This window comes from Musca autumnalis, unplaced genomic scaffold (genome assembly GCF_047663935.1).
Source record: "Musca autumnalis isolate F117 unplaced genomic scaffold, ASM4766393v1 scaffold_3, whole genome shotgun sequence".
NCBI classification, from domain to species: domain Eukaryota; kingdom Metazoa; phylum Arthropoda; class Insecta; order Diptera; family Muscidae; genus Musca; species Musca autumnalis.
Window position 1 is genome coordinate 198644037 of NW_027411866.1, and position 20835 is coordinate 198664871.

The 20835-nt window shown below is 35.0% G+C and overlaps 1 protein-coding gene across 7 annotated transcripts in view; it reads left to right on the plus strand.

The window, feature by feature from the left end:
- baz (par-3 family cell polarity regulator) overlaps positions 1-20835 on the plus strand; it is a 235640-nt gene that overhangs the window by 151348 nt on the left and 63457 nt on the right. For 5 of the 7 annotated variants that reach the window (XM_073976206.1, XM_073976210.1, XM_073976204.1 and 2 more), the window contains exon 1: positions 14990-15150. The exons of the other annotated variants lie outside the window; for them this stretch is intronic. The gene's annotated coding sequence lies outside the window, so the exon portion shown is untranslated. Of the gene's footprint in view, positions 1-14989; positions 15151-20835 lie in introns of those variants that run through there. 7 annotated transcript variants of the gene reach the window in all.

A 20835-nucleotide genomic window follows, 5' to 3' on the forward strand; every position in this document is an offset into this window, starting at 1 on the left:
GTCTAAATATTATAGATAATTTATACAAGATATAGTAGATAATTTATTCACGTCGTCTAGATGTCATAGAAAATGTATCGAGGTTGTCTATATATTATAGATACATTATCCATGTCTAGATTGCACAGATATTTCATTCAGTTTGCCTAGATATCATAGATACTTTATCCGTGTCGTCTAGACATAGACTAATATCATAGATAATTTGTTCTCGTTTAGAAATCATAGATAACGTTGTCTAAATATCATAGATAATTTATCCACGTTGTGTAGATATCATAGATAATTGATCAACGTTGTATAGATATCATAGATAATTTTTCCATGTTGTCTAGGTACCATAGATACTTTATTCACGCTGTCTATAAACCATAGACACTTTATCCGCGATGTAGAAATACCTGTTTCTTTATCCGCGCTCTCTAGTTGCCATAGATAGTTATTCATGCTCTCAAGATACCACAAATATTATATCCATGTTGTCTAGATGCCATAGATAATTTACCCATACCATAGATTCTTTATCCACGATCTCTAGGTACCGTAGATACTTTATTCACGCGTTCTAGGTACCGTAAATACTTTATCCACACGTTCTAGGTACCGTAAATACTTTAGCCACGCCTTCTAGTTACCATAGATACTTTATCCATGATCTCTAGATACCATAGATACTTTATCCACGCGTTCTAGGTACCATAGATACTTTATCCACGCGTTCTAGGTACCATAGATACTTTATCCTCGCCGTCTAGGTACCATAGATACTTAATCCACGCGTTCCAAGTACCATAGATACTTTATCCACGCGTTCTAGGTACCATAAGTACTTTATCCATGATCTCTAGATACCATAGATACTTTATCCATGATCTGTAGATACCATAGATACTTAATCCACGCGTTCTAGGTTCCACAGATACTTAATCCACGCGTTCTAAGTACCATAGATACTTAATCCACGCGTTCTAAGTACCATAGATACTTAATCCACGCGTTCTAAGTACCATAGATACTTAATCCACGCGTTCTAGGTTCCACAGATACTTAATCCACGCGTTCTAAGTACCATCGATACTTAATCCACGCGTTCTAAGTACCATAGATACTTAATCCACGCGTTCTAAGTACCATAGATACTTAATCCACGCGTTCTAAGTACCATAGATACTTAATCCACGCGTTCTAAGTACCATAGATACTTAATCCACGCGTTCTAGGTTCCACAGATACTTAATCCACGCGTTCTAAGTACCATCGATACTTAATCCACGCGTTCTAAGTACCATAGATACTTAATCCACGCGTTCTAAGTACCATAGATACTTAATCCACGCGTTCTAAGTACCATAGATACTTAATCCACGCGTTCTAGGTTCCACAGATACTTAATCCACGCGTTCTAAGTACCATCGATACTTAATCCACGCGTTCTAAGTACCATAGATACTTAATCCACGCGTTCTAAGTACCATAGATACTTAATCCACGCGTTCTAAGTACCATAGATACTTAATCCACGCGTTCTAGGTTCCACAGATACTTAATCCACGCGTTCTAAGTACCATCGATACTTAATCCACGCGTTCTAAGTACCATAGATACTTAATCCACGCGTTCTAGGTTCCACAGATACTTAATCCACGCGTTCTAAGTACTATAGATACTTAATCCACGCGTTCTAAGTACCATAGATACTTAATCCACGCGTTCTAGGTACCATAGATACTTAATCCACGCGTTCTAAGTACCATAGATACTTTATCCACGCATTCTAGGTACCATAGATACTTTATCCACGCGTTCTAGGTACCATAGATACTTTATCCACGCGTTCTAAGTACCATGGATACTTAATCCACGCGTTCTAAGTACCATAGATACTTTATCCACGCATTCTAGGTACCATAGATACTTTATCCACGCGTTCTAGGTACAATAGATACATTATCCACGATCTCTAGATACCATAGATACTTTATCCACGCGTTCTAGGTATCATAGATACTTAATCCACTATCTCTAGATACCTTAGTTACTTTATCCACACGTTCTAGGTACCAAAGAAACTTTATCCACAATCTCCAGATATCAAAGATACTTTATCCACGCGTTCTAGATACCATAGATACTTTATTCACGATCTCTAGATACCATACTATATATCTTTATCCACGCGTTCTAGGTACCAAATACTTTATCCACGCTTTTTAGATACCATATATAGCTTATCCACCCTCTCTATATACCGTAGATATTTTATACACGCTGACTGGAACCACATATACTTTATCCATGTTGTCTAGAAATAAATAAATATTTTATCCACGTTATCTAGATGCCATAGATAATTTATCCACGATGTATAGATAACGCAGATTCTTTATCCACCATAGATACTTTATCCGCGCTGTCTAGATACCATCGATTTGTTATCCACGCTATCTAGATACCATAGATACTTCAACCACACTGTCTAGATACTAGAGATACATTATCCACACTGTCTAGACACCACAGATACCCTATCCACACGGAATAGATATTATGGATACTTTATCCACTTGATCTAGATGACTCGACTCATGTGGCTTCCAATTTGTTTTCTTGGTTTACTTAAAACAATTTTTGGCACCACTGTTCTCCTCCAACCCTTTGCAATTTCCATTACTCATCACCGGAGCTAAAATGAAGAAAAACAAAACGTACAGCGAAGATCACGTCAAAACTCAGCTGGTGGTTTAAGAACAGATGCCAAACGTAAACCTGAAACAATGAATGGTGGTTCGTTTTTATAGATTTCTCTGTGTGCAAATATGATTACCATCAAATCTGCTGCCAACTTCTTAAAGTTTTGGTGGTGGACGTACTTAAGAAGATATTTGCTACTTCTGCTTCTCGCCTTGTGCCTTTTACTTCATTAATGGAACGAAGAAAAAAAAACCTCTCTATAAAAATAAACAAACAACAAAGGAAAGGAGAGCTAAAAATTAACGTAAATTAAGACATCAAAAATACAACTAAAAAATCATGATTTTTCGTTTTTATTTTTTTGTAATAAAGTTAACGGTTGATGGTTGGTGGTTAGCAAGTTGTTGGCGGCCGGCCACAGCTTCTTAGTGACCAGTAATGTAGCTGCTACTGTTCGCACTTCTGTTTCGTTCTCAATTGATTTATTTCTTTTAATTTTATGTTCCGGCGTTATGTTTATGAATTTACCAACTTTAAGTGGTTGATATTTTAAAAAAAAAACCATTTTTGTTAATTAGTGTATAGTTTTTTATGAAATACTGATCTGAGAATTTTAATGTGGAAAACTGAAAAAGTATTTTTAATTGTTATCCATGACTGATTTTTTATTTATTTTTGAATGAAGGCAAAATGTGCCTCATCGAAGTAATGGTTTTAGACCCCAAGTATGTTTGGACGAAATCCTTACTTACTTACTTAGCTGGCCCATTACAGCACATTTGTTCCATAGGCCGAACTAAGAAAAGATCTCCATTCTCTCTATTTGTTGCTTCGCACACTGGAATACCTCGCCTTTTCATCTCATCATCCACTTGTTTGCGCCATCAATTCCTTGGCCTGCCAATTCTGCGTGCACCGCCAAGCGGTTCATATTCATACGCCTTTTTAGCGGGTTCATCATTCTCATGATATGGCCTAGCCAACGCAATCGTTGCATCTCGATACGTTTAACTATATGCATGTCTTTGTATAGCTTATATAGCTCGTGGTTCATCCGACGTCGATATTCACCGTCAACGCAAATCGGCCCGTAGATCTTTCGAAGAATTTTCCTCTCAAACACACCAAGCACTGCCTTATCTGCTTGCGCAAGTACCCATGCTTCAGAGCCATACATCAGCAAGGGTAGTATCAGTGTTTTGTAGAGCGTTATTTTTGTTTGACGAGATGTGGCTTTGTTTTTAAACTACTTACTTAAATCTTACTTACTTAAACCAAATTAGCATCTGTTGGCCAATACAATTCTTCTTTTTATTTCATAACTGATGTCGTTTGTTGTGTTTACGGAGGTGCCGAGGTAGACGAAGTATTTTACTACCTCAATATTATAGGAACCAACTTCCACAGTCGGTCCGAGCTCAATGGACGCATTGCGCGTCAACACCATCAACTTGGTCTTCTCACCGTTTACCGCCAGACCTACTTTAGCAGATTCTCCTTCGACCTTCATAAAGGTATCAGTTACTTCTTTTACTGATCGGCCCATGATGTCTATATCATCAGCATAAGCAAGTAACATGTGGCTATTGGTGTAGATTGTGCCACTTCTTTTGACGTTTGCCTCTCGAATAACCTTTTCCAGCTGGATTTTGAAGAGATCACACTAGAGGCTGTCTCCTTGCGTGAAACCTCTTTTGGTACAAAATTCTTCGGAGAGGTTCTTTCCTATTTTAACTGAGGATCTCGTGTCAGTTAAAGTCATTTTACAAAGCCTAATGAGCTTTGTGAGGATACCAAATTCAGACATTGCATGGAATACCTTTGATCGGAGGGGTTTGTCGAATGCTGCTTTATAATCGACAAAAAGGTGATATGTGTCGAACTGCATCTCTTGGGTCTTATCTAGGATTTGCCGCAGGGTAAATATCTGGTCAATGGTGGACTTGTCAGGTCTAAAGCCGCATTGTCATGGTCCAATTATTTGGTTGACCATGTGCTTTAGTCGTTCGCACAATATCCCTGACACGATCTTATAGGCAATAGGGAGTAGACTTATGCCCCTATAGTTGGAGCATACAGTCTTATCTCCTTTCTTGTGGACGGGACACAGGATGCTCAGGTTCCAATCGTCGGGTACGCGTTCTTCCTGCCAGATGGTGCTAACTAGCTGATGCATACACCTTATCAGCGCGTCGCCTCCGGTTTTAAACAGCTCGGCTGGTAAGCCATCGGCTCCTGCTGCTTTATTATTCTTCAGCCGGTTGATTGCTGTTTTTATCTCATCTTGACCGGGCGGTATATATTCTATACCATCTTCTGGGATTGGATCTGTGGTATCATCGTCTTCGCTACTATTGGATACCAGCAGATTGGAGAAATGTTCCTTCCATATCCTGAGCACACTATCTGTATCTGTTACCAGATTACCTTGCTGGAGGATGTGGCTGTACCAAAGCCATCTGTTTGATGTTTCACTCTTTGGTAGAATTTTCGGACTTCATTCTGGCTCCTGTACATCTTGATTTTTTCACGCTCCCGCTATTCCTTTCTCTCTTTTTCTTGCGGAAAAGACGTTTCTCTTCTCTCCTTTTCTCCCGATATCTCTCTCGTGCGCTACGCGTTGCTACTGATTGTAAAGTAGCTCTATATGCCGCATTTTTTTTCTTCGGTAGCAGCACGACACTCCTGGTCATACCATGAATTCCTTTGCGGAGGTCTCTGGTATCCAAGTTTGGTTTTTACGGCTGTTTGCATGGAGTGGGCAATATTTTGCCATTGTGTTATGTTATCGGGACAATGAGTGTTCTCATTAAGCACTTGGGCTAGTTGAGTGGAATATGCTGTGGCTATCTGTTGTGTTTGCAGCCTATCGATGTCCAACTTCCGCGTTGTGTCTGTTCACGCTCGATTTGCAACGTTTAGACGGGTACGTACCTTTGCTGCAACAAGGTAGTGGTCCGAATCAATGTTTGCGCCTCGGAAAGATCGTACATCCAACACGCTCGATGAATGTCTTCCATCTATCACAACATGATCAATTTGATTACTTGTTCTTTGATCTGGAGACAGTCAGGTGCCCTATTGGTCTATACTTACACATCCTAATATATCTACCAGATATAGATCAGGTTCAAAGATGGACTATATTTATCCACTCCTTCTGGTACCTCCCATACAAAATTTCGCAAAAACTTTAGTTTAGGACCTGCTCTCGAATCGCTTTGATTTTTGTTGTAACAACTTGTTTTCACTGCCCCCTATACGACAGTACAAGTTTCATCAGGGGAAAGTCTATACTGCTTGAGAAAACAGCCCGAAAGGCGTAAAAAACCATATGACACTGTATGTAGTGGCTGGAGAGCACGATAACTCTGGAACTGATCAACCGATTTGGTCCAATATTTGGCCTTCGTCATATTTTATCCAAACTTAAAACCCATATGGCACCATATGTAGTTGCTGGAGAGCACGATAACTCTCGAACTGATCAGCCGATTTGGTCCAAAATCTGGCCTTTGTCATATTTCGTCCAAACTTAGTTTCAGTTCGAAGATGAGCAATATCGGTCCACAATCTGCAGTAATTCTCCCATATTTAAAAAATGTCACTAAAATGGTATGCACGTTATCTCTTCGACGCGGCAACGAATGTGGTCCTAATTTTAGATGTCCTAATATTTTGTCCAAATTTAGTTTAACTTCTAAAATGGCCCATATCGGTCCTCCCTGTAGGGTACCTCCCCCACAAAAGTTCAACATTTGTATCTGAGTGCAGTTTAGGGTCTGTTCGAAGATCCTTTGGAAATGTATACCGATGCTGTTTAACAAAACAAAATAAATGACATATTACAAAGTAAGTTAAACAAGCTTTGCTGAGACCGACTCCTAATCGCATCGTAGAAAATGTGAACAAAGAAATTAAGGAAACGAAAATAAATATAAATTAAGGAAACGAATAATACCTTTCTTACAACGAAAACTTATAATCTAAAATAAACATACTTAGATGCACATTGACAAAATGCACACATTGCCTATGCACACAACCCAAACAATGTGTTAGGGCGACTCCATTATGAAAAAGGCTTTCTACAAAACAGAACATTCTCCCGGCCTAAAAAGATCCTAAGCTTTAAACAATACTGTATGTATGTTTGTTATCTTTTTGACTACCCAAACATTTTAGATATTAGTACAAATATTTTTCATCTTGAAACTGCTGACTCCATTATACAAATAGCTATCTACAAAACTGAACATTCTCCCGGCCTTAGAAGATTCTAATCTTTTACAATAATGTATGTACGTTATCTTTTTGACAACCCAAATAGTTTTGAACACGGCAACCAATGTGGTCGAAACTTTAGATCTCCTAATGTTTTGGCCAAATTTAGTTTAACTTCTAAAATGGCCCATATCGGTCCTCACCATAGGGTACCTCCCCCACAAAAGTTCAACATTTCTAACTAAGTGCAGTTAGGGTGTGTTCGAATATCCTTTTGAAATGTATACCGATGATGTTCGTTGTAGTACTGTTTAAAGTGATATTATGTTTTCCGTGGACAACAAGTCCATGCTTCCTGTCATACTGGTCCAAAAGTTATACGATGACGCACTAAAATGACTAGCGGACGTGATATCTACCGAAAAGATATGACTCCCAAAATAAGATCCACTTCCATAATGGACCAAGTCGGTAAATTCCTTTAATCGGCAAACTCAAATGTCCAAAAAGGGCCACAAAATTCTGAAAAGACCCTAAATACATTCAATCTGTCCGTAGATGTAAGTTTAAATTCATATAGGCTGAGGGTCTACCTCTGTCGGCAAAGCCGACTGTTACTTTTTACTTGTTTTAAGGAAAGATGTAATTAAAACGATAATGAAGTCGATTTTAGTAGACTTGAGTTGGCGTACAAAAAACATCAGGGGCTCATTTCTGTGTCTATGAAAATGTGAAATGAAAACTTTTATAAAGGAGAAAACTATCAAATGAAAAAAAATATAAAGGAAATATTTTTCATTTCAAATTTTCATAGAACACGAATCCAGCCCCAGAAGTCGATTACTAATTGATTTGTCAAAATCGAAAGATCTATTTAGCCTTTAGGCTATCGAAGTTAACTTTGTTAGACAAAATCCGTTGGAGTCGATTTAGCACTGTCTTCAAGTCCATTTTTTGCTTTCGATTAAGTCTCGCTATTTTCTATAATGGAACTAAAATAAAATCAGACTGATCTATTTATTTGATGTGGAGAAAATCAACTCTTCTGGTATGTTCTTGTCAAATTGTTTTTTTTTTTCTTCGAAATTTAAAACATTTTTCCCACAATTTGTTATCTTGATATCTTAACGAATAACTTCCCTATTAATTAAACAGCCGTTTAATTCCTTAATTAAAAGAAAGATTTTATTTACATGCAAAGTTTTCTAATTAACTGGTTAGAGGAGGAAAAACCTCTTCAATATTTGCATTAAAATAAAATAACCTTCTCCTAAAGCAAAGAAAATGATTCACACATTTTTCACACCGCTCACAATGCGTTAGAGTATAACTTCCAACCCAACCCTATTACCACAATAATGCATTTAGGCTAATTAAATTCCCACCGTAACACTCTCATGATCTGCTTTAGGCAAACTAAGTTAAAAAAAAATCAACACATTTTTGCCTACACACAATCACAAAATCTCTAAAGAAAATAACGTTTTCAACAATTTTTTTGCAAAAAAAACGAACAATTTAAATTCACACACAAACACACTTTGAAAGCGTCCAACAACGAACGAACGACCTGCATTGTCTGCCAAGATTAGACAGATGATGAGCTTGTAGTGAAAAAGTCACAACAATTTGACTTGAATTTCTTTTGATAAGCGCAGCATTCATCATAAAGTTTTTTCTTTCATACGCCGTTTTTCTTGCATTTTTTCAAAGAAACTCTCCAAAGGTTGCTGTTTTTTTAAACAACACCGCGCATCTGTTGCCTGCCCACATTCTTTAAAAAGTTGTTACCATTTTTTTTTTTGAAAAGGTAAAAAATCAATGCCGCTTCCATTACCTTTTGCGCCAATTATGCATCTCTTTAAAACCATATTTTTGTTTTTGGTAAAATTGCATTCAAATGAGAGGTGTGGTGTCTCTGTTACAAACAAATTAAATGCATATTTGTCTGGAATCTTAAAATGTTTGTAGGCGAATTTGTTATTCTTACAAAGCCCAGCTCTAAATAGCTTTATTATCAAGGGAATAATTTTAAAGGTACCCAATGGGAAATTTTGATACAATTTAACAATTTAGAAGTTGCGAGAATATTAAGTGTAAACAAACAGGAAGAGAAATACTTATCGCCCAGCAAAAAGTTCGAAGCTGCATGAGCCGAATGACCCATTACAAAGCAGTGTAAACAAGCATCCTTCTGCATTAGAAGAAGTTGATAAAAATGGGGATTTTTTAAAAATACAAAGCAAACTACATTTTTACACGTTACAGAACCAAGGATTGTGACACCGAAACTCAGCCTCATCCAACAAACAGCAAAAATATAAAATGTAATATTTAGTAACTATATTTAGCTACTACCTAACAAAAAAATAAATAAAAAAAATAAATGACCCATTACAAAGTAGGTTGAACAAGCATTGAGGAGACCGACTCCAAATCGCATCATAGAAATTAAGAAAACGAAGAAATTAAGGAAATGAAAATAAATAGAAATTAAGGAAACGAATAATCCCTTTCTTACAACGAAAACTTATAATCTAAAATAAACATACTTAGATACACAACCTACACAATTAGTCAGGGCGATATTTTGTTTATTATGATTTCAGACTCAATTATAAAAAAGGCCTTCTACAAAACTGAACATTCTCCCGGCCTTAAAAGATCCTAAGCTTTTAACAATACTATGTGTATGTTATCTTTTTGACAACCCACAAATTTAAGATAATAGTACAAATATTTTTCATTTTGATACTTCTAACTTCTAGTCTGTTCACGCACTGCAAGAATCTACTAATTTTTACTATTTTTTTTTTTTTTTTTCTAAAACATAAAGGAAAAATGTTATCGTAGTAAAAGTAGTTGCTTCTTGCAGGTTTTGGAACAGAATATCCATTATACATTCTCCCGCCCTTAAAAGATCTTAATCTTTTACAATAATGTATGTACGTTATCTTCTTGAAAACTCAAACTTTTGTGATATTAGTGCAAATATATTTATGAGATCATTACTTAGGTCCTAAGCTAATAAAATAATGGCTGCTATCATAAACGATAGATTGAAATGTGTTGAAGAAACATTGAGAGAAGAACAAGCAGGTTTTAGGCACCGTAGAAGCTGCTTGGATCAAACGAACACACTCCGAATAATTGTGGAACAGTCTATTGAATGGAAACCTCCGCTTTATCTAGTTTTTGTTGACTTCAAAAAAGCTTTTGACTCGATAAAGCGGACAGCAATATGGGATGCGTTGTATTCGAAGGGTGTCCCAGCGAAAATTGTTAATTTAATACGAGCGATGTACCAAAATGCTTCTTTGCATGTGAGGCACAATAAGATGATCAGCGAACCTTTTTGTACCAACGCCGGTGTAAAACAAGGCTGCCCACTATCACCACTACTTTTTGCCATCGTTCTTGACGAGATAATGATAAAATTGAGCAAGCAGAAAAGATGAATTGTCTGGAATTTCAACCAACATCTGGAAGATTTAGATTATGCGGACGACATATATCTAATGTCTCATAATTGTACAGATATGCAGAGCAAACTTAATGACCTGGTTAACATGGCGAAAAATGTCGGTCTTGAAAACAATACAGAAAAAACATATACGATGCGATTAAACAACATAATAGACAACCACTTCGTGATTGAAAATCACATAATTAGCTATACGAACAATTTCTGCTATTTGGGAAGTATAATGCAACCAACAACAGCGCGGAAGAAGATGTAACAAACAGACTCAAAAAAGCGAGAGCTGCTTTTGGTCGTTTGAACAAGACCGGGAGGGCCACTCAGATCTCCTTTAAAACAAAAAGAAGACTTTTTAATTCATACGTTAAGTCCACACTTTTATACGGAAGCGAAACATGGCCCATGTCTAAGAGCATGTCCCAACGGCTGCAAACTTTTGTCAACAAATGCCTACGGATAATATGTGCAATATTTTGGCCAAGAACAGTTTCCAATGCCGATCTGCTTACCTTGACTAATGAAGAGAAGATTTGCCTTCGTCGCCTACAACAATATCTTCGTTCTTTCGATATATTGTTATAGTGATGCCAATGTATTTATAAGCAACCTTCCATCATTACTCATATTCTGGTTATAACTCCACATTTCTTCTTCGTGCGACGACTTAGTTTTTGAAAATAATTTTCAGCAGTGTCGTAATCAATAATCTTCTGCATCAGAAGTTGAGGCAGCAACGACCGGAAAAGCTTCGACATCTTTTAAAACATATATATTTGTGGTCTGGCATAGCGATAAAATAACAAAGGGAATCCGATAAACCGATCCCTAATTTTAAAAGGAAAGAAAATTTTGGTGTGCAGCAAAGAAGTTTTAGAAGTTTCCAGCGTAAATTTTAATGTGTTTGTTCACTAGGGTATTGCAAACAGTGGACCTAATTTTTCCACTGACAGACCCGATATACAAAAAACATATGTCTTCTTATATAGCAACAAGTAAAAAAGTTTCAGTCGGCTTTGCCGACAGAGATATATCCTCAGCCCGTTCAAGAGATATCGTGCATAGGATTTTAGTGTCATTTTTTTTAAATATTGGAGGGAAGTGCCGGAAGTTGTGCACCGGTTTTGCCTATACTGAAAGTAAGTTTGACGAGGGCCAAAATTTGGACCAAATCGGTTGATCAGTTCGTGCTCTCCATACACTATATATGGATTTTCCCCCGAAAAAAAAAAACTTTTACCGTCGTAATGGAGGAAGCGAAATGCAAGTTTCTTCAACAAAAATCGAAGTGATTCGAGAGCAAGTCTTAAAGTGAACTTATCCGAAGATTTGTATGGGAGGTACCCGAAGGAGTGGACAAATACAGTCAATATTCGAACCTTGATCCGTTCGAGAGTTATCGTGCACTCCAGCCAGGCAGACAGACGGACGGATGTAGCTAAATCAACTCCAGATTCTCTGAAACACATTTCGTCCAAACATACTTGGGGTCTAAAACCATTATTTCGATGAGGCACATTATGCCCGTATGAAAGTGTATATACCCATTATATTATAGCATTCTCACAAAGACCACAAATATTACTAAAAATTGGTGCGATAGGTGTATGAAGGGGTGGTACTAAATATTGAGACATTTTACAAAAAAAAAAAAAAAAAAAAAAAAAAAAAAAAAAAAACAGAAATAATACTCAGGAAATGTCGCCAACATTACTGAGGGGTATTTTGTCACCGTTTGGAAATTTGATGTTGCAAGGCGGGTGTACATACCACTGCACCATGGTGGCACCCGTAATCTTTGCAAACATTTTTGAAATTTTTGTGGAAGGAACCCGATGGATTGATTTCATGTTATGGACCAGGATATCCCCTTCGATAGTTATTGTACGCACCATTTTAGCGAAAATTTTAAAATTTTCACTGGGAGGTACCCGAAGGAGTGGGCCCATATAGAGGTACTTGGAACTTTATGTACTTTTAGAAGAAGAAATATTTCGATATTCAAAGTTTCAGCCAAATCGGATATTCAATTCCTAGTTATCGTGATTGTCATTAAATTTGGTGTCAACAGGCTATTTAGAGTTCATAGTCCATTATCTCAAGAAGTATGGACCGCGAGGACAAACTGCAGCAAAGTGCATTTTTTTTAATTTTAATTTTTTTCGTGTGCGAGTTGGCTGAAGGAAAGGACAGATATCAGCCATCTTCAAACTAAATCTAAGCTTTGACTAAATACAACAAGGTCTTAAGCTCGGGCCGAATCGGTTAATCCGTTTGAGAGTTATCTAAATCGACACCATACTGTCTGAAATAGATTCCGTCCAAAATTGGAGTTAAAAATAATGTTTTCGATGAGGCACATTTTTGATAATATCATTTATGTATACCATTTTTTGAGGAAATGCAATCAAGGCTATAGTTTCAAATTTAGCCACAATTCCTCATTCATTCACCATCCATTTTTAGTTTTATTTTCTTAAAAAAATCCAAAGGGTATTCGGAGGGACAGGAAGCTTTTTTATAAAAAATATTTCACACCTGTACTCGTGGTGCAAATATATGAGAGCAACACCAAGACTTGGATCTATATCAGGAATTTTTTTGCCGGGAAACATTCTGCTCCTTGGAAACCAACATTATGCTTAAAGGTGGACGAATTTGGATTATTCTTAAAACCCAACCCCCTGGGATAAATATATTTTTTGTCATATTCAAAAGCTAAATATTAAATATTGCAATCATTTTCTTTTGATTTTGATTCTCGAACGAATATATCGAGGCCATTCATGTGACCGTTTTCTTTTAGAATTGCGTCAGGTTTCAGAACAATGATGAACACGAAGAGAGAATTTGTATGGTGAATCATACGAAAACGTAAAGCCCGAGTGCTTATCTTGTTTATCTATGTTTCGGAAGATAAAACCATAAAGGTTCTGAAATTAAATGAGTAGGTTAGTCTGGTGCTGTTTAAATATTCCGCCCAAAAGTATGCCCCGATTTACAGCTTAACAATAAGAATGATAATTTTGAATTATAGATGGCTCTCAATTGTTATCACAATATCAAGCATTTTGGTATTTCCGATCATCAAGCCTAACTATAAACGAGAAAATTAATAAAAACCGGCAAAATTTCAAAAAATATAAAAACAGGCTGAGCTCGTCTGAAAACATATCAAAAATGTTGTCACGGCGTGTTAGTGTTCAAAGCCAAAACTCATAACTTCAAAGGCAGCGCAAAATAGCGTTTGTCATGAAGAAATACATTTCAACGGCCAAATATCCGTTAATGTATAAAAACACATTTGCATTTGAAAAACGAAAAGTTCTAGGACAGAGAAGCCAGGTCACGTAATTTGGTGACTGTGTGGGTTCGAGTCCTTGGCTTTCCTTTTTCACTTGCAAAAAATTGCCGATCATCAAGCTTAAATCTAAACGAGAAAATTAATAAAAACCATAAATGTTCTGAAATTGTTCTGAAATATTCCGCCTAAAAGTATACCCAGATTTACAGCTTAACAATAAGAATTTTAATTTTGATTATAGATGGCTCTCAATTGTTATCAATATCAAGCATTTTGGCCTTTTTCGTTCGTAAACTTTTAGGAAGAATTTAAAAATCCCGTCTTTTATTACACCTTAGCCGTATATGGACGTATAGCGGGTAGCATGCAAGATTTTCAAACCCAAGTTTATATATTATGCCATACTATATTTAAAAAGACCCCTTTTCATATTTTGATATTAAAAATTAATATTTTATTTATTTTTTGTTTATTTTCAGGTATGTATTATCCAACTCAACCGGATATACCATATAAATTGATTGTGGTAAGAATTTGTTACGTTTCATATAAGAAATAACAGTTTGAAAGCCATTGCTTAACTACTAATACTCTTAAAACACTCTTCACTCTCTTAATGATCAATGCGAAATTGATATATCTGCTCTCTACAATTGGAATGTACGCTCCATGAATGAAGGTAACGTAACACCTTCACTGTACAGCGGTGGTGCTCAATTTATTTTGTGCATTAGTCTCTCTGAGCGAGTCTTTCCTTTGCTAAACAACGACGGATGAGATTAAAGAGAAAATATGTTGTTGTTGCAGTCACGTTAACGTATATGGGTGATCTTGGCTGCTGTACAGCAGGTGATAAGCAAAAGAAAAAAATGTTGTCTCACTCTCCTCTAGATTGGTAACAAAAGGCTAACTGATAATGCCAGGTAAACACACAACAGGTTGTACAGGTGGTTAGGCATAGAGAGAGGTCTAACTCTTCTCTCTCTATTATTACTCATGTGTATTTGTTTTGCATTTGGTCAAAACAAAAATGACTTTTTGGCCAACATAACACCGGCCAAAGGTATTTCATTGTTTATTTTTTTAAGGGCCATTATTTGAATGGTGGTCTTCTGCATATCATGTAAAGAGAGGTAGTGCAACTTCTCTCTTCCCATATTGTGTTCATATTCTCTTAGCTGGGATTTTTATTTACAATTGTTGTTGTTTGCTGGATTCACTTGTTGGAAACTGTGGTTGGATTGCATGGTTGATGGTTGGTTGTTTGGCGGCTTGTTTTTCCCATTGAGTTTAGTTTCAATTCAAACACGCTTTCGCAACGACCGTTTTTTCGTTTATTTTTTCGATTTTTTGTTAACAAAAAAAAAATACTATAAGAAAAATAAAGTATACAAAAAATATACACACGTTTAAACGCGGGTTGTTGTGTAGTGAAAAATCAAATAAATAAAATGTAAAAAAATTATTTTTTTTTTTAAATTATCTAAAATAAAATATATCACTGAAAAAATCGATAATAAATTACATGAAAAATCAATCAAATTAAAATATTGCAAAACTAATTATTTTAAATAGTTTTCCTGTAACCTCTGCGTTTTTAAATTTGCAATTATTTCATTATTTCAAAAAAGAGCATTGCACAAAATAATTTACTCGTCGCCTCCAAAATAAAAGTGTGTTAAATTCGTGATATTTGTTTGCATGTCTGTCTGTCTGTCTTTGTCGACTACGACTACGATGACGAAGTGTAACAAAATCTGTTTGTTGTATTTCATGAAGATTCCAAAACAACACCACTAAAAATTACCGCAAAAAATTACCCTCAATTATTTTAATGACCAGTTAACGAAAAGTGTAGCAAAATACCTAACAATTTTCGAAAGTATTTCCACATAAAAAAAAAATTAAATAATGAAGTTGTTACCAAAAAAAAAAAAAATAATAATAATAATAAATAAATAAAAACTTAATTGTGTTTCTTGCAAAATTATTAAATATAGAAAAATCTTTAAAAAATATAAATAATAACAAAAAATAAAAATCAATTTTCAAATTTTAAAATTAAAAATATAAAAATATTGAAAAATAATAATTATAAATATACAAAAAGCTTTAAAAATACAAATAAAATCAATTTTCAAACCTTAAAATTTTAAAATTAAAAATATAAATATATGAAAAATAATAATTATAAATTAAATATTTTACTCAATAATACAATATATTAAAAATGTAGTTAAATGTACACAAGATAAAGTATATAAATAATAAAAAATATATTAAAAAATTAATTGATTAAATTAATATTAATAAATTAATGAATTAATTTCGAAAATAATAATAGTAAAAATTGAACAAACAAGGCGCTATTTAATCGACATATGGATATTATTAAAAATAAAAATTGATGTGAAAATTAAAAAATTACAAAATATTGAAATTGAACAGTTATGAAGTTAATAAAAATGGCTACTAAATATATTATGAGAAATATTCCATAATACAAATTTAATCCATATATTTTTTGTCACATATTTTTTTTAGTTTGCGGTGTTGTATTGTTTATTGAAATAAATTTAAATATTGATATATTCTTCTTAAAGGAATACTCAAAATTTACAAGAATATGAATGGAATTTATGTATGTTTATTCTATAAAAATTGTTATTGGCTACAGGACCTGCTCTAATATTTGAAATACTGAAAATCAGTATCCACGTCCCTATAAAAATGTATTTACCTTTTTTTGATATTTGGGACTTTAAATTTAAAATTTTCTTATTTATGCCTTAATTCAAAATTGAAGGGAAAGAAAAATAAAAATAATTTAATAGCCTATTATTCCGATAGAAATGATAGAAAAAGGGCCGACTAAAATCGGCCTATCGGAGCCATACAAAAATTCGATCCGATTTTCAAAATTTTTTTTTGTAGGATTTGTTTTTTAGCCACTAGAAATGAACTGGTAAACATTTTTCATCGATTAGACCATAAATGTGGATTTTAGAGGATTTTCGTGAAAATGCACCTTTGGCCCCATACAATTACTATGCAAACAAATATCCCCCGATCCCCCTTGGTGGCACGGTTTAACGTTAACCGATTGCCATAAAATGTCATATATAAGGTTTTTGTATGATATGAAAAAAAATAGGGGGCAGGCGTTTCAAAATAACTTTGTAGTTTTTTGGGTTGCCCTAATATACATATCTGAGCCTGGAATACGCCACAGTTTGTCATGTTTAGGAATGGATTCGTATATAGGTGAACTTGTTATGCCCTCAGTCTTTAGATTAACGAGGTTTAGTATGACAAAAAATGTGATCCGTCGAAATAAAGGAGTCGATTTAGTCCTCTCCGCCCGTCTGTCAGGGTGATTGGTGCCATATGATAGCTCTTGAACTCATAAACTGATTTGGTTCAACTTTTGCACCTCGTAACAATTTATCCAAAACTCCCCCACATAATTTTTCGTGAAAATGGTGCGCACAAAACACTCGAAGGGAGTGGCCGATTTGGTCTAAACTTTGTATCTTCCAGACATAGGCCAACTTATATTATAGTCTGTGCGCTCCTTCAGGTACCTGTTACACACAATTTAAATATGTTTAACCTTAGGATCCCAGATCGTTTTGCAATTTTTTCAGCAGGTTATCCTTGCGATCCCCTTTTCTTCCTTTCCGTTTAACTCCTTCAGGAGAATAGGACCTCTTAGAGATTTCTAAAATACTGTCTAAACATAAAGTGCTCCCTCCCAGATACGTGGAGCTTGTCGCAGTTGCTGGAGGATTTGACATATACCTGTGTCTTTGGGAGATTAACATTTTCTTTGGTTATTTCTTTCATGCTTCGATGGCAAATGGACGCCACTGTTTTGACCCCAATGGTCTCATCCGCTGTCATCCCTATTGCCTTGACCGCCATAACAAAGATATCTGTAGATACTCTTCCCCAATTACTTCGAGTTGACTCCTACAGATAATTTGGTAGTGCTGCAGATATTTCTTCTATGCAAAGCATTAGGGTTATACCGTCCATCATCGGTCTCCAGAGCCCCGTTTGCGTGATCAGAGGGCTCGTGATCAGAGGGCACCAACTTACAAGTAGGCAGCGGGTGAGATTGACTTTTGCAGAGGATTAGCTATGTGAACAAATGTATTACTCGTATTCGCATCACTCTTCTTATTGTCCTCCCATTCACGATTTTTAGCCTAAATACAGTTTAAGGAAATGTCGCAGATCGTTTGCAATTTTTGCATGCAAAAAATCCTGCCGCCATCAACTAAAACGACTGCCGGACACGATAACTCACGAATTGAGTATCCGATTTCATCGAAACTCTGCATATCGGACAGTTATCAAGTTCCGATATACACCATTATCGAACAACATATTCCGGTAAATCCCTCAAAAAGCTCAACATTTTCGTTTAAGTGAAGTTTTAAGACTGTTCCATGTTCATTTTGAATTTTTTATTAAAGGTACTCCTTGCGGTCCGGTTTACAAAGATATAATGTTTTTCGTGCCCATGCGTCCTGACATAATGTCCAAAAAGCTTTGCAATATCCTACGGTGACCAACTAAAATGACCGGATTACATAAAAACTATCGAAATGAGTGACTGACAATGGCCCAACCTTTGTACATCGTAACATTTCTATCAAACATAAATCAAGTTCTAAGAAGGAAAACTGCTTCTCGAATATCGCTCACAAAATTCAACATTTACGCTTAAAGCCTGTTCGAGAATTGTTTTGAAATTTTCATTGTAGGTAGTCCTTGTGATTCTGATCATAACTTTATAATTTGCTTTCTGGAACAAGTTTCAATATGATACCTAACCCATTAACGCCTAAAATAGAAACTTCTAAAACTTCTGATATTTATATATTTTTTAATTTTTGTATCCATTCATAGTACACTTAGGTCCACCACTTCTCATTCTGTTTGTTTGTACAGTCATGGGCTAAGGTTATTTAGCTGTCGGCAATAGTTTTACTCTGTTCATTGCCGAGTTAATTTTAGCCACAATAAAGTGGGGACGAAATTGCTTAACCCCGACTTATTTCGTCTATTTACTTCAATGAGACTGGTATCATTCTTTATTAAATATTTTGCTTAATTGTATGTTTATCGATTAGTCTTCCCCAAATAAACCTCCAAGTGATGCTAAATTTGAAGTATAGATGGCGTTATAACATAACAAATATTAAAACATTAATGCTCTCCATTGTCGCGTTGACGCCACTCACTATGAAACGAAGGGTAATTCCTTTAATTCCAGCCTTTTTTTCCTCAATTCACTGCAGTACCCAGCAAAAATACTCATTACAAAACCTACTAACGCATTATTTCTACAAGGGCATGTCGCGCGAAAAAGTAGTCATTTTTGGCCATTTAAATGAGTACGTTAAAAAGTATTTACTAAAAGTATTTACTACTTATTTAAATACATATTTAAGTGCCCAAAAAATAACTACTAAATCACGTGACATGCCCTTGTTAAAATAATGGGTTAATAGGGGGTTAAGTTGGAGGTGTATGTGTTGTTAATAGAACATTGAAGCAATCCATATTACATTTTTAAGCCCTCTATATTTCGATAGTAATAGTTTTAATCGTTTTCTACCCTTGTCATTGTGATTTTGTAAATATTCCAATTTCACATTGTGATTGATTCATTGAATTTTAAAGTTAACTGACAAAATGCAACCATGTAAATAATTTATGCTACTATTCTTGTAAAACAACGCATTATTATTAATTACTACTTAATTACATAACTATGTACTAGACGTACTAGTCGCTTCTCAAAATTAGTACCTAACTAGAAGAAAATTTAATAAAGTCGCTCAGTTTGTGATCTACGCGTTACATAACCATCAAAAAAGTCACAAGGGGTGATCTCCATGTTATGTAACTACCGGATAAGATCACAATGAGACAAAGTGTTCTGAGTTATAGGTGGCGTTATAACATAACGTCCAATATGACATCAACAAATCTTTCATTTTCCCCTTTTAGGATGAATTTCCAAAATGTGGATATTGCTTGTCTTTCTTCTTTCAAGTAACTATTTGGATACACCGACATTAGTATGCCTACATCTTTCTTAGGCAACACTTCTGATAATAAATTTTAAATTTATAGTATAGATAACATTATAATGAAAATTATAAATAAATAAAAAATAATTTTCATAAAACTATCAGCGTCATTCGTGGTGTATCTTAGACTTTTATTAACAACGCTGTAAGAAACCTTTTCTGGTTTAATTCTTCATTAAATACCCGGCCTAAAAGCAGTATCATCTATTTATCTTTCCTAGACAACTCTTCGAATACTATTATCAGTAGATTTGAAGTATAGGTGATCTTTGCCCCCTTTGAATATAGGTGGCGTTAAAATGTAAAATTCAATAAAAATGTGTCATCATTTTTAGAAGGATATCAGCGTCATTCTTTGTGAATCTTAGAAATTCATAAGCTTCGACCTATTAATTCCATTTATCGGTTTATTTTGAATTAGAAATTCCGCCTAAAAGTATGATCATCCACTTATTTTTCTCATAAAACTCTTGAAATAATATTAATGGTGGATTTGAAGTATAGGTGGCGTTTCTTGACTTTGTAAGATGCATTTCTAAAATAGGGGACACTACCTGTCTTTTTTCTTCCTAGTAACCAATTTGGCAGACGAGCATTAGACTCATCATCTCCCTATAATAATCGTTAATTTTGGAGTATAGGTGGCGTTATAACAGACAATAAAATAAATAAATTCCAGCATTTCCTAAGGTTATCGGCATCATTCGCGGTGAAGATTGGAAAAAATTTTAATTTTAAGCTTAGTTCTAGCTTTCCACAGTCATATTTCGCCAGCTCTAAATTTGCTTTCAATCAAATGTTATCTTGAGTAAATTTTTTAGGTTATTAATCGTTCAATATTATATTTTTGTCTAATTTAATCCATTACCGGAGATCATGTACTATATTTTTTGGATTGATAATTTCCTTTTTCGATTAGATAATGGACAATGCATATTATTATTTATTCTTTTTTACTCCAATGAGGAGCATAGGGCCACATTTAAATTTTGGCCAGAAATTGAATATTCCGCCGAAAAGTATGATCATAC